Source organism: Lampris incognitus, chromosome 15 (assembly GCF_029633865.1).
Source record: "Lampris incognitus isolate fLamInc1 chromosome 15, fLamInc1.hap2, whole genome shotgun sequence".
NCBI lineage: Eukaryota > Metazoa > Chordata > Actinopteri > Lampriformes > Lampridae > Lampris > Lampris incognitus.
The window spans coordinates 18798120-18810277 of record NC_079225.1 but is presented as its reverse complement, the minus strand read 5'-3'; the positions used below and the strand labels follow the sequence as shown (position 1 = coordinate 18810277).

Here is a 12158-nt window from a genome sequence, read left to right as displayed (position 1 = left end):
TCGCCATCAGTCGCAATGCCATCAGGATGATCTCCTGTCTCCGTCTCTTCTGCCCCGTCCTCCACTCCCTCGCCGGTGTCCCTCTCTGTCTCCTCTTTGGGATCTGCTCCAGGCATGGCTGCGCATTCTCGTGCGTAGTGTCCGATCTCCCCGCACTTGAAGCACTTGAACTCCGGGCACTCCCGTAGGATGTGTCCGGGCTGGAGGCACAGCCTGCAAACTTTAGATTGGTTATCGTGCAGCACTCTGAAGTATTCAATCCCTTCCAGCGTCTCAAATTTGGTGCTGTAAGGTAAAGAGGAGACATTTTCATTGAAACGGACTTTGAGGAATCTCGTCCCGTCAAAAACGTCCGTCCCGGCCCACTTCCTCCGCTTGATAGGAGACACCGGCTCCACGCCCCACTGCTCCAGTTTAGTAACAATTTGATTGTCTGTGACATACAGGGGAAGGTTCAAAAAGGAGACGATCCTGGTGTCCCTCGTAACTTCCGATGCCACCACTCTGGAGTTTCTAATCTTGAAGCCGTCCAGCAGTCTTGTTTTCCCTTTCGGGTTACTCATCGTGAGCTCCCATCGCTTGTCGCTTTTCGACCTGCAGCCCAATACTCTCCCACACGTGTTGTCAACCGCACGCAGAAGCTCCATCATGGAGATTTTGTCTTCTCCCTCCACGTCCACATTAACCACCAGGTCTCTGTCCATCTCTCTCCCTTCCCCCTCCCTCCCCGCCGCTTCCGCTGCGACCGCCGTCTCTTTCACCAACCCCATTGCTGTGGCCCCTCCACCTCGTCTCTCTTTTCGTTTCTCCGCTCGACTCTCCACCACCACAAATTCTCCTCTCTCCCCCTTCTCCATCACGCTTTCTGCCTCAGTCGGATTCGCGTCCTGCTGGGGCTTCTTTGTTTCCGCCGCTATACGTCCATTTTGTTTGTCCGTCTGCCCGTCGTCGTAAGTCTTGTCCGGTCCGAGTGTCCTTGCCGTCTGTGCCATTTTCGTGCTTCTAAAGCCACAAAAGTTTCCCCCGTGCAGCAGAAAGCTGCTGGGGGGGAGTTAGAAACGTGATTTTCAGAGACTGCTCTCGTTTCCCCGTCGATTTAATGTCTTTTTCGTCCGCTCCGCCGCCACCACGCCAACCCGGAAGTTATCAGAGTGGTATGGCCGTAAGCCATTGAGCCGGCACCGTGCCGCTCTTTTATATATAATTCGGCCTCCGCGCTTCTTCTTTCTGCGATCAGCTTATTTCACCAGTTTCTGCGTTTATGACCAGCTACGTGACATCTTATTGCGTTTGCTGTGGAAAGAGTCAAGTGTTAAGTGTAAGAATATGTCACGTGTCAGGAAAGAACCCAAAAGCAGACGGGACAACCAGGTAAGGGAAGAAATCAAGTCTTTATGGAAGTAACCGATCTCAGGGGTAGAGCAGGAGTTCGCTCAGTGGCTGGTAGGCAGGCGGGCAGGCAGAAGTCCATGAAAGGCGACGTTCCAGCGCAGACTGGTTCACAGTGGAGGCTTTTTAAGGGTGATGGCGATCGCTTTGATGTCAACGGAGAGCGGCGATTCCTTTGATGGCCAACTGGTGTACCGCGGTGAAGGGGGGGGGGGTCAGCAGGTGTCAAGGGCGATCGCTTTGATGTCAAGGGCGAGAGACTGTGACAGAATAAGACTAAAACATAAGAGGTGGCCATTGAGTAGCTTGTAGTGATCTTTGACCAAAATGTATGTCTGGCTTTTCCTATACGTTTGCTTTGTGGATTATAGTTGGGGCGGGGGGATAAAAGGCTTACAGCACCTGGTATTCCCAGGCGGTCTCCCATCCAAGTACTAACCAGGCCCGACCCTGCTTGGCTTCCGAGATCGGACGAGATCGGGCGTTATCGGAGTGGTATGGCCGTAAGCCGTTGAGCCGGCACCGTGCCGCTCAATTATATATAATTCGGCCTCCGCGCTTCTTCTTTCTGCTATCAGCTTATTTCACCAGTTTCTGCGTTTATGACCAGCTACGTGACATCTTATTGCGTTTGCTGTGGAAAGAGTCAAGTGTTAAGTGTAAGAATATGTCACGTATCAGGAAAGAACCCAAAAGCAGACTTGACAACCAGGTAAGGGAAGAAATCAATCTTTATGGAAGTAACCGATCTCAGGGGTAGAGTAGGAGTTCGCTCAGTGGCTGGTAGGCAGGCGGGCAGGCAGAAGTCCATGAAAGGCGACGTTCCAGCGCAGACTGGTTCACAGTGGAGGCTTTTTAAGGGTGATGGCGATCGCTTTGATGTCAAGGGAGAGCGGCGATTCCTTTGATGGCCAACTGGTGTACCGCGGTGAAGGGGGGGGGGTCAGCAGGTGTCAAGGGCGATCGCTTTGATGTCAAGGGCGAGAGACTGTGACAGAATAAGACTAAAACATAAGAGGTGGCCATTGAGTAGCTTGTAGTGATCTTTGACCAAAATGTATGTCTGGTTTTTCCTATACGTTTGCTTTGTGGATTATAGTTGGGGCGGGGGGATAAAAGGCTTACAGCACCTGGTATTCCCAGGCGGTCTCCCATCCAAGTACTAACCAGGCCCGACCCTGCTTAGCTTCCGAGATCGGACGAGATCGGGCGTTATTTTTTATTTTATTTTTTTTTGTCTTTTATTATGAAAATATATTTTTGGGAACAAAAATACATTTTTGATTGCATGTATTGTCCATCAATTCCACATTGTTACATTTGTTTTACACTTTGTTTCGCTTACACAAGATAGTATCCGTCTCTCTTTATACATAAAATAAAGCCATGCTTTCCAAATCATCAACTTAAATCAGCGCTTTGGAACCAGAACAGAAAATAAAACAAATCAGCCCTTTTGAACAAACCTTAGACTGTGTTTTTAAAAGAAAGTGACATTAAAACACCACTTTGAGATTTTAAATGACACACATTCCACATTAAACAGAATGATCCCATCCTCCCCTTAACTTCAATAAAACATAACAGAGAAAGTTAAAAGAAAACCGTAACTCGTCTTTAACTCTGTTTATATTTACCCTTCCAATAATCATCATTTTCCGTTCACATCATTTCAGACTTTTTCCTCCCCTCCCTCCCTCCCTCACCAGTTCCACACAATCTCCCCCCTCCTGTTGAGGGAGAGGAGATGGCTGTCTCTGATGAAGAGCCGGGTGAAGTCCGCATCGCCGTGCGTCAGTCTGTAATGTGTTTGTTTTTTGACCATGTTTTTGAAAATGTTCCAAACCGGGATGATTCTGCGTTCAAAGTGCGCAATGTTCCGACGTGATTTGACGGCCCACCGGGCGTGACTTAAGAGGAATTTGCACAGCGCTGCGTTCTTCACCCTGCTCTTCTCCCACACTCCAAACACAAAGAATACATCCCACGAATCCCCGCTGTCCCAAATTAATCCCAGTTTGTTGACTAAGCACTTTTTCAGGGATTCAAAGAAGCTCGCCAGCTCCGAGCAGTGGCCGTACATGTGCAATAGTGTTTCAGGCAGCAGGCCACAGACGTCGCACTCCCTGCCGACCCCCTTGTCAAACTGGTGCAGAATAACGTTAGTGAACACTTTGTTGTGTCGGATTTTGTAGTCGTTGTCTTCTGCCTCAATGCTGTTCCCTCTCACCCTCCATTGTCCCCAGATTTGTCCCACATTCAAATTGGGCATAACTTTGCCCCAGAACGGCAGAGAGGTCGGACGTTGCGACGCCTGTGCCAGAAACTTTTCATAGATCTGTTTGCTTGTCAACCTGTGTATACTCCTCCACTCTCCTCCTTGCTCCACCAACATGGCTGGGAGCTCCCCCTCTCTGTTCTGTACCACTCTCCGCTCTATGGTTGTCCGCCATTCTTTTGGGATGCTTTCCTTTAAGTCGTTATAATAGCTTGTTGTCTCCGTAATTTTGGCCTCATAGTTTATCTCCTTTATACTGTCATATATGGCTTGGGGGGGAGAAAACCCGGCATCAGTTCATACATGACGTCCTTCAACTGGACCAAACCTGCTGTTAACATGTCATTATTACATAGAAGCTTACCTGTCTTTTGAATTTTCTTATTTAGAAAGATTGGCATTTCTCTGATGACGTTTACCGAGTCACATGCATAGTCTATATGCTTTAGAAATTCCGCGTGAGCGGACAGGACTTCTCTATAGAAACCTGGAAGCCCCGCCATCATCGGTCTCTTTAGTTGCATCAGCAGCACAAAATCGCCTATGTGAAATACCTTGTTTATGAAGTAAGCCATCAGGCTTTTCCAGCCGTGGGCTGTGGAGTCACACAGATATTTTTGCACAGTTTTGATCCTGAACGCCCTTTTTTTGCTTTCTATATCTACTAATTGAAGTCCTCCCTCTCTGTACTTACTTATTAATGTTTTTCGTGCTATTTTACTTACTTTTGCCCTCCACAAAAAATTGGTTATAATTTCATTTATTCTGTTTAATACCCATAAGGGTAGTTCTATAACTGCTAATGTATAGTTTAGTTTTGACAATATTAAGTTGTTTAGAACCACTACTCTACCTTTGAGTTTTAGGTCTCTCAGTTTCCAATAATTTAGACATTTTTCTATTTTACTAATAATTTCCGTCCATGACAGATCACGAGCTGCCACTACATCTTTACCGATGTAGGTACCTAGAATTTTTATATGCTTGCTTTGTATTTTAAAAGGTGTGGTCTCCTGCTGAGGCTCAGCCATGTTAATGAACATGATTTCTGACTTACCTACATTTATGCGGGAGCCAGAGGCTCGACCGTACATGTTTATTGCTGCCATTGCTCTCTCTATGCTTGCCATGTCCTTTACTGTTAGGGTGGTGTCATCAGCAAATTGCTGGACGACACAGGATCCTCCCCCTGGTAGCTCAATACCTCTAATACCCTTGTCTTGTTTTAATAGAATTCCTAGTGGCTCTGCTATTATTGTGTACAGGATTGAGGATAGTGGACAGCCTTGTCTGACCGACCTTTCCAGAGGAAACGCATCAGTGGTTGCACCGTTGCATTTGACCTTACCTGTAGCTTTGCTATATAACAATTTTACCCAAGTTAGAAATCTGTCTCCAAAACCTACCTTCTCCAGTACATTAAACATAAATTGATGCTCTACTCGGTCAAAGGCTTTATTGAAGTCAATGGCCAGAAGGACACCTGCTTGATCTGTCTCTTTTAAATACTCCACCACATCTCTTATGGTGCGTACTGTGTCAGTGACTTCTCTCCCTGGCACACTATAAGCCTGGGTGGCTTCTATTATTGTATGTAATATTTGTTTGACTCTGTTTGCGAATATTTTCATTAGTATTTTGTAGTCATTGTTCAACAGAGTAATGGGCCTATAATTTGTTAGGTCATCCTTCTCCCCTTTCTTAAAAATTAAAGTGATCAAGCCTAGAGTCATTGACTCCGGTACCTTCTGTTCTTTTTCCATTGTTTTATACAATTTCAGTAGTGTTGGTTTGAGCGTGTTGCAGAAAGCTTTATAGAAGTTTGCCGTCAACCCATCACTACCTGGGCTTTTATTTGACATCATTTGATTTATTGAACACTCTATATCTTCCTCAGTTATTTCCTGTTCACACGCTGATTTATCTTCATCATTTAATTTAGCAGTCATCTCTTCCAATATGTCATTTGTAGCTTGTATGTCTGAACTCTCAGTTTTAAACAAGTCACTATAAAAAGTTTGTACTGTTTCCAGAATGTCTACGAAATTGGTCACTACTTTACCTTCTTTATTTTTGATTTCTTGCAAATAACACTGATTTTGTTTTCTTTTTTCCAAGTTGAGGAAAAAAGCTGTACTTTTCTCCCCTTCTACTGCATATTGAGCACGGCTCCTCACTATAGCACCTTCACATTTTATCCTTTCAATTTCATTTATTTCATTTTGAATATTCACAAGCCTTTCAACATTGACAACCGGTTGTGCATTTAATTTAGCAATTGTATTTCTTAATGATCTTTCTTTTTCTCTAGTTTTAAAGTTCAATCTTTTCGCAAACTGAATACTTTTTTGTTTAATTCTCACTTTTAATTTCTCCCACCCCTCTATGATATTTTCCCCAAACTCAGGCTGTGAACATTCAAATGAGATCAATTTAGAGATACAGTCAACATAATCCCTTCTGTTCAGCAGGCTAGCATTAAGGTGCCACACGCCTCCCCCCCTCCCCCTCTTTTTACCCCCCATTCCCACACGCAGGATGGCATGATCACTAATGAAATTTAAACAATAGCGCACAGTATCGAAAAGGTCGATCTGCGGTTTCTTGACTAAACAAAAATCAATCCGACTTTGCCGTACAGTGTCCATTTGTGGCTGTACTCTCGAGTACTCTCGTGTTATGGGATTTCTGGTTCTCCATAAATCACAGAAATTATTCTTGGCCATAAACAGATTCAGGGCCGCTCTGGAACAGTCGTGTTTATAGCTACCGTTATCGCTAATGTCAAGCCTGCTCATCTTGACATTGAAATCCCCAACTATGATGTCACAGTCTTTAGCTATGATATTCAATTCTCGAAAGAAAGAAGACCTGTCCCCCTCGTGGTTGGGCGCATAAATGTTCAGTAATTTGTAGACAGTGTCTTCAAAAACAAAGCCCACTTTAACCCACCTCCCCCCAATGTCTTTGTCTATTAGAGTGGCATCAGCCTCAATGTGGCTACTCACCATGATGCTTACTCCTCGTGCCCGCTGAGTCCCATGGCTTGAAAAGTAGGATCCAGGCCACCTTTTCTTGCACTGAGTTTCACAGTCAGTGTCCCAGTGGGTTTCTTGGAGACAGATTATTTCTGCATCACACATTTTTACGACTTTAGTGAACTTGTCCATGTCACGTAGTCCACGTACGTTGAATGATGCTATTTTGACCATGGTGAGTGGGAAAGACAGAGAAAAATAATCCCCAAACAAAAAACATGATGCACACCCTTTTCAGTCCATTATTATTTACCCCTCTTAGTCTTGCCCTTTCTGCTTGTTCCCTCTTCCCTCCCCTTACTGACTCCATCCCATTCCGAAGCCTTAGGGTTCGGCTGTCGTCTCTCACTCCCCTGCCCGTGTAGAGGCCCTCTCTGCCCCGGCTGCCCGCAAGGCAAGGACGCCAGGCTGGCCGAACTGCCCTCCCTCTGGTTGCTGCGGCTCCTGTCCCCTGATGTTGTTACAGCCTGACCCCTCAGCGACCCGTGCGCCAGAGTGGAGACGCTCGTCGGCATCCTCCCCACCCTCTCAGAGGCCGCAGTCAAACCGCCGCTTCCTCTTTTCTCCTCCTCCTCCTCTTCCTCCTCGACCTCGCTCTCCTCCTCCATCTCATGGCGTGCAGCTGACTGGGGCCCCTCTGCTTCGCCATCAGTCGCATTGCCATCAGGATGATCTCCTGTCTCCGTCTCTTCTGCCCCGTCCTCCACTCCCTCGCCGGTGTCCCTCTCTGTCTCCTCTTTGGGATCTGCTCCAGGCATGGCTGCGCATTCTCGTGCGTAGTGTCCGATCTCCCCGCACTTGAAGCACTTGAACTCCGGGCACTCCCGTAGGATGTGTCCGGGCTGGAGGCACAGCCTGCAAACTTTAGATTGGTTATCGTGCAGCACTCTGAAGTATTCAATCCCTTCCAGCGTCTCAAATTTGGTGCTGTAAGGTAAAGAGGAGACATTTTCATTGAAACGGACTTTGAGGAATCTCGTCCCGTCAAAAACGTCCGTCCCGGCCCACTTCCTCCGCTTGATAGGAGACACCGGCTCCACGCCCCACTGCTCCAGTTTAGTAACAATTTGATTGTCTGTGACATACAGGGGAAGGTTCAAAAAGGAGACGATCCTGGTGTCCCTCGTAACTTCCGATGCCACCACTCTGGAGTTTCTAATCTTGAAGCCGTCCAGCAGTCTTGTTTTCCCTTTCGGGTTACTCATCGTGAGCTCCCATCGCTTGTCGCTTTTCGACCTGCAGCCCAATACTCTCCCACACGTGTTGTCAACCGCACGCAGAAGCTCCATCATGGAGATTTTGTCTTCTCCCTCCACGTCCACATTAACCACCAGGTCTCTGTCCATCTCTCTCCCTTCCCCCTCCCTCCCCGCCGCTTCCGCTGCGACCGCCGTCTCTTTCACCAACCCCATTGCTGTGGCCCCTCCACCTCGTCTCTCTTTTCGTTTCTCCGCTCGACTCTCCACCACCACAAATTCTCCTCTCTCCCCCTTCTCCATCACGCTTTCTGCCTCAGTCGGATTCGCGTCCTGCTGGGGCTTCTTTGTTTCCGCCGCTATACGTCCATTTTGTTTGTCCGTCTGCCCGTCGTCGTAAGTCTTGTCCGGTCCGAGTGTCCTTGCCGTCTGTGCCATTTTCGTGCTTCTAAAGCCACAAAAGTTTCCCCCGTGCAGCAGAAAGCTGCTGGGGGGGAGTTAGAAACGTGATTTTCAGAGACTGCTCTCGTTTCCCCGTCGATTTAATGTCTTTTTCGTCCGCTCCGCCGCCACCACGCCAACCCGGAAGTTATCAGAGTGGTATGGCCGTAAGCCATTGAGCCGGCACCGTGCCGCTCTTTTGTATATATAATTCGGCCTCCGCGCTTCTTCTTTCTGCGATCAGCTTATTTCACCAGTTTCTGCGTTTATGACCAGCTACGTGACATCTTATTGCGTTTGCTGTGGAAAGAGTCAAGTGTTAAGTGTAAGAATATGTCACGTGTCAGGAAAGAACCCAAAAGCAGACGGGACAACCAGGTAAGGGAAGAAATCAAGTCTTTATGGAAGTAACCGATCTCAGGGGTAGAGCAGGAGTTCGCTCAGTGGCTGGTAGGCAGGCGGGCAGGCAGAAGTCCATGAAAGGCGACGTTCCAGCGCAGACTGGTTCACAGTGGAGGCTTTTTAAGAGTGATGGCGATCGCTTTGATGTCAACGGAGAGCGGCGATTCCTTTGATGGCCAACTGGTGTACCGCGGTGAAGGGGGGGGGGTCAGCAGGTGTCAAGGGCGATCGCTTTGATGTCAAGGGCGAGAGACTGTGACAGAATAAGACTAAAACATAAGAGGTGGCCATTGAGTAGCTTGTAGTGATCTTTGACCAAAATGTATGTCTGGCTTTTCCTATACGTTTGCTTTGTGGATCATAGTTGGGGCGGGGGGATAAAAGGCTTACAGCACCTGGTATTCCCAGGCGGTCTCCCATCCAAGTACTAACCAGGCCCGACCCTGCTTGGCTTCCGAGATCGGACGAGATCGGGCGTTATTTTTTTTTTTTTTTTTTTTTTGTCTTTTATTATGAAAATATATTTTTGGGAACAAAAATACATTTTTGATTGCATGTATTGTCCATCAATTCCACATTGTTACATTTGTTTTACACTTTGTTTCGCTTACACAAGATAGTATCCGTCTCTCTTTATACATAAAATAAAGCCATGCTTTCCAAATCATCAACTTAAATCAGCGCTTTGGAATCAGAACAGAAAATGAAACAAATCAGCCCTTTTGAACAAACCTTAGACTGTGTTTTTAAAAGAAAGTGACATTAAAACACCACTTTGAGATTTTAAATGACACACATTCCACATTAAACAGAATGATCCCATCCTCCCCTTAACTTCAATAAAACATAACAGAGAAAGTTCAAAGAAAACCGTAACGCGTCTTTAACTCGGTTTATATTTACACTTCCAATAATCATCATTTTCCGTTCACATCATTTCAGACTTTTTCCTCCCCTCCCTCCCTCCCTCACCAGTTCCACACAATCTCCCCCCTCCTGTTGAGGGAGAGGAGATGGCTGTCTCTGATGAAGAGCCGGGTGAAGTCCGCATCGCCGTGCGTCAGTCTGTAATGTGTTTGTTTTTTGACCATGTTTTTGAAAATGTTCCAAACCGGGATGATTCTGCGTTCAAAGTGCGCAATGTTCCGACGTGATTTGACGGCCCACCGGGCGTGACTTAAGAGGAATTTGCACAGCGCTGCGTTCTTCACCCTGCTCTTCTCCCACACTCCAAACACAAAGAATACATCCCACGAATCCCCGCTGTCCCAAATTAATCCCAGTTTGTTGACTAAGCACTTTTTCAGGGTTTCAAAGAAGCTCGCCAGCTCCGAGCAGTGGCGGTACATGTGCAATAGTGTTTCAGGCAGCAGGCCACAGACGTCGCACTCCCTGCCGACCCCCTTGTCAAATTGGTGCAGAATAACGTTAGTGAACACTTTGTTGTGTCGGATTTTGTAGTCGTTGTCTTCTGCCTCAATGCTGTTCCCTCTCACCCTCCATTGTCCCCAGATTTGTCCCACATTCAAATTGGGCATAACTTTGCCCCAGAACGGCAGAGAGGTCGGACGTTGCGACGCCTGTGCCAGAAACTTTCCATAGATCTGTTTGCTTGTCAACCTGTGTATACTCCTCCACTCTCCTCCTTGCTCCACCAACATGGCTGGGAGCTTCCCCTCTCTGTTCTGTACCACTCTCCGCTCTATGGTTGTCCGCCATTCTTTTGGGATGCTTTCCTTTAAGTCGTTATAATAGCTTGTTGTCTCCGTAATTTTGGCCTCATAGTTTATCTCCTTTATACTGTCATATATGGCTTGGGGGGGGAGAAAACCCGGCATCAGTTCATACATGACGTCCTTCAACTGGACCAAACCTGCTGTTAACATGTCATTATTACATAGAAGCTTACCTGTCTTTTGAATTTTCTTATTTAGAAAGATTGGCATTTCTCTGATGACGTTTACCGAGTCACATGCATAGTCTATATGCTTTAGAAATTCCGCGTGAGCGGACAGGACTTCTCTATAGAAACCTGGAAGCCCCGCCATCATCGGTCGCTTTAGTTGCATCAGCAGCACAAAATCGCCTATGTGAAATACCTTGTTTATGAAGTAAGCCATCAGGCTTTTCCAGCCGTGGGCTGTGGAGTCACACAGATATTTTTGCACAGTTTTGATCCTGAACGCCCTTTTTTTGCTTTCTATATCTACTAATTGAAGTCCTCCCTCTCTGTACTTACTTATTAATGTTTTTCGTGCTATTTTACTTACTTTTGCCCTCCACAAAAAATTGGTTATAATTTCATTTATTCTGTTTAATACCCATAAGGGTAGTTCTATAACTGCTAATGTATAGTTTAGTTTTGACAATATTAAGTTGTTTAGAACCACTACTCTACCTTTGAGTTTTAGGTCTCTCAGTTTCCAATAATTTAGACATTTTTCTATTTTACTAATAATTTCCGTCCATGACAGATCACGAGCTGCCACTACATCTTTACCGATGTAGGTACCTAGAATTTTTATATGCTTGCTTTGTATTTTAAAAGGTGTGGTCTCCTGCTGAGGCTCAGCCATGTTAATGAACATGATTTCTGACTTACCTACATTTATGCGGGAGCCAGAGGCTCGACCGTACATGTTTATTACTGCCATTGCTCTCTCTATGCTTGCCATGTCCTTTACTGTTAGGGTGGTGTCATCAGCAAATTGCTGGACGACACAGGATCCTCCCCCTGGTAACTCAATACCTCTAATACCCTTGTCTTGTTTTAATAGAATTCCTAGTGGCTCTGCTATTATTGTGTACAGGATTGAGGATAGTGGACAGCCTTGTCTGACCGACCTTTCCAGAGGAAACGCATCAGTGGTTGCACCGTTGCATTTGACCTTACCTGTAGCTTTGCTATATAATAATTTTACCCAAGTTAGAAATCTGTCTCCAAAACCTACCTTCTCCAGTACATTAAACATAAATTGATGCTCTACTCGGTCAAAGGCTTTATTGAAGTCAATGGCCAGAAGGACACCTGCTTGATCTGTCTCTTTTAAATACTCCACCACATCTCTTATGGTGCGTACTGTGTCAGTGACTTCTCTCCCTGGCACACTATAAGCCTGGGTGGCTTCTATTATTGTATGTAATATTTGTTTGACTCTGTTTGCCAATATTTTCATTAGTATTTTGTAGTCATTGTTCAACAGAGTAATGGGCCTATAATTTGTTAGTTTATTCTTCTCCCCTTTCTTAAAAATTAAAGTGATCAAGCCTAGAGTCATTGACTCCGGTACCTTCTGTTCTTTTTCCATTGTTTTATACAATTTCAGTAGTGTTGGTTTGAGCGTGTTGCAGAAAGCTTTATAGAAGTTTGCCGTCAACCCATCACTACCTGGGCTTTTATTTGACATCATTTGA

At 45.9% G+C, this 12158-nt stretch overlaps 1 non-coding gene across 1 annotated transcript; it reads right to left on the bottom strand.

Moving 5' to 3' along the window:
- Window positions 1–1779: 1779 nt before the first annotated feature.
- Window positions 1780–1898, bottom strand: LOC130125616 (5S ribosomal RNA). Its single transcript, XR_008811488.1, has one exon. It is a non-coding gene; the product is annotated as a 5S ribosomal RNA (ribosomal RNA).
- Between the last annotated feature and the right edge of the window lie 10260 nt (window positions 1899–12158).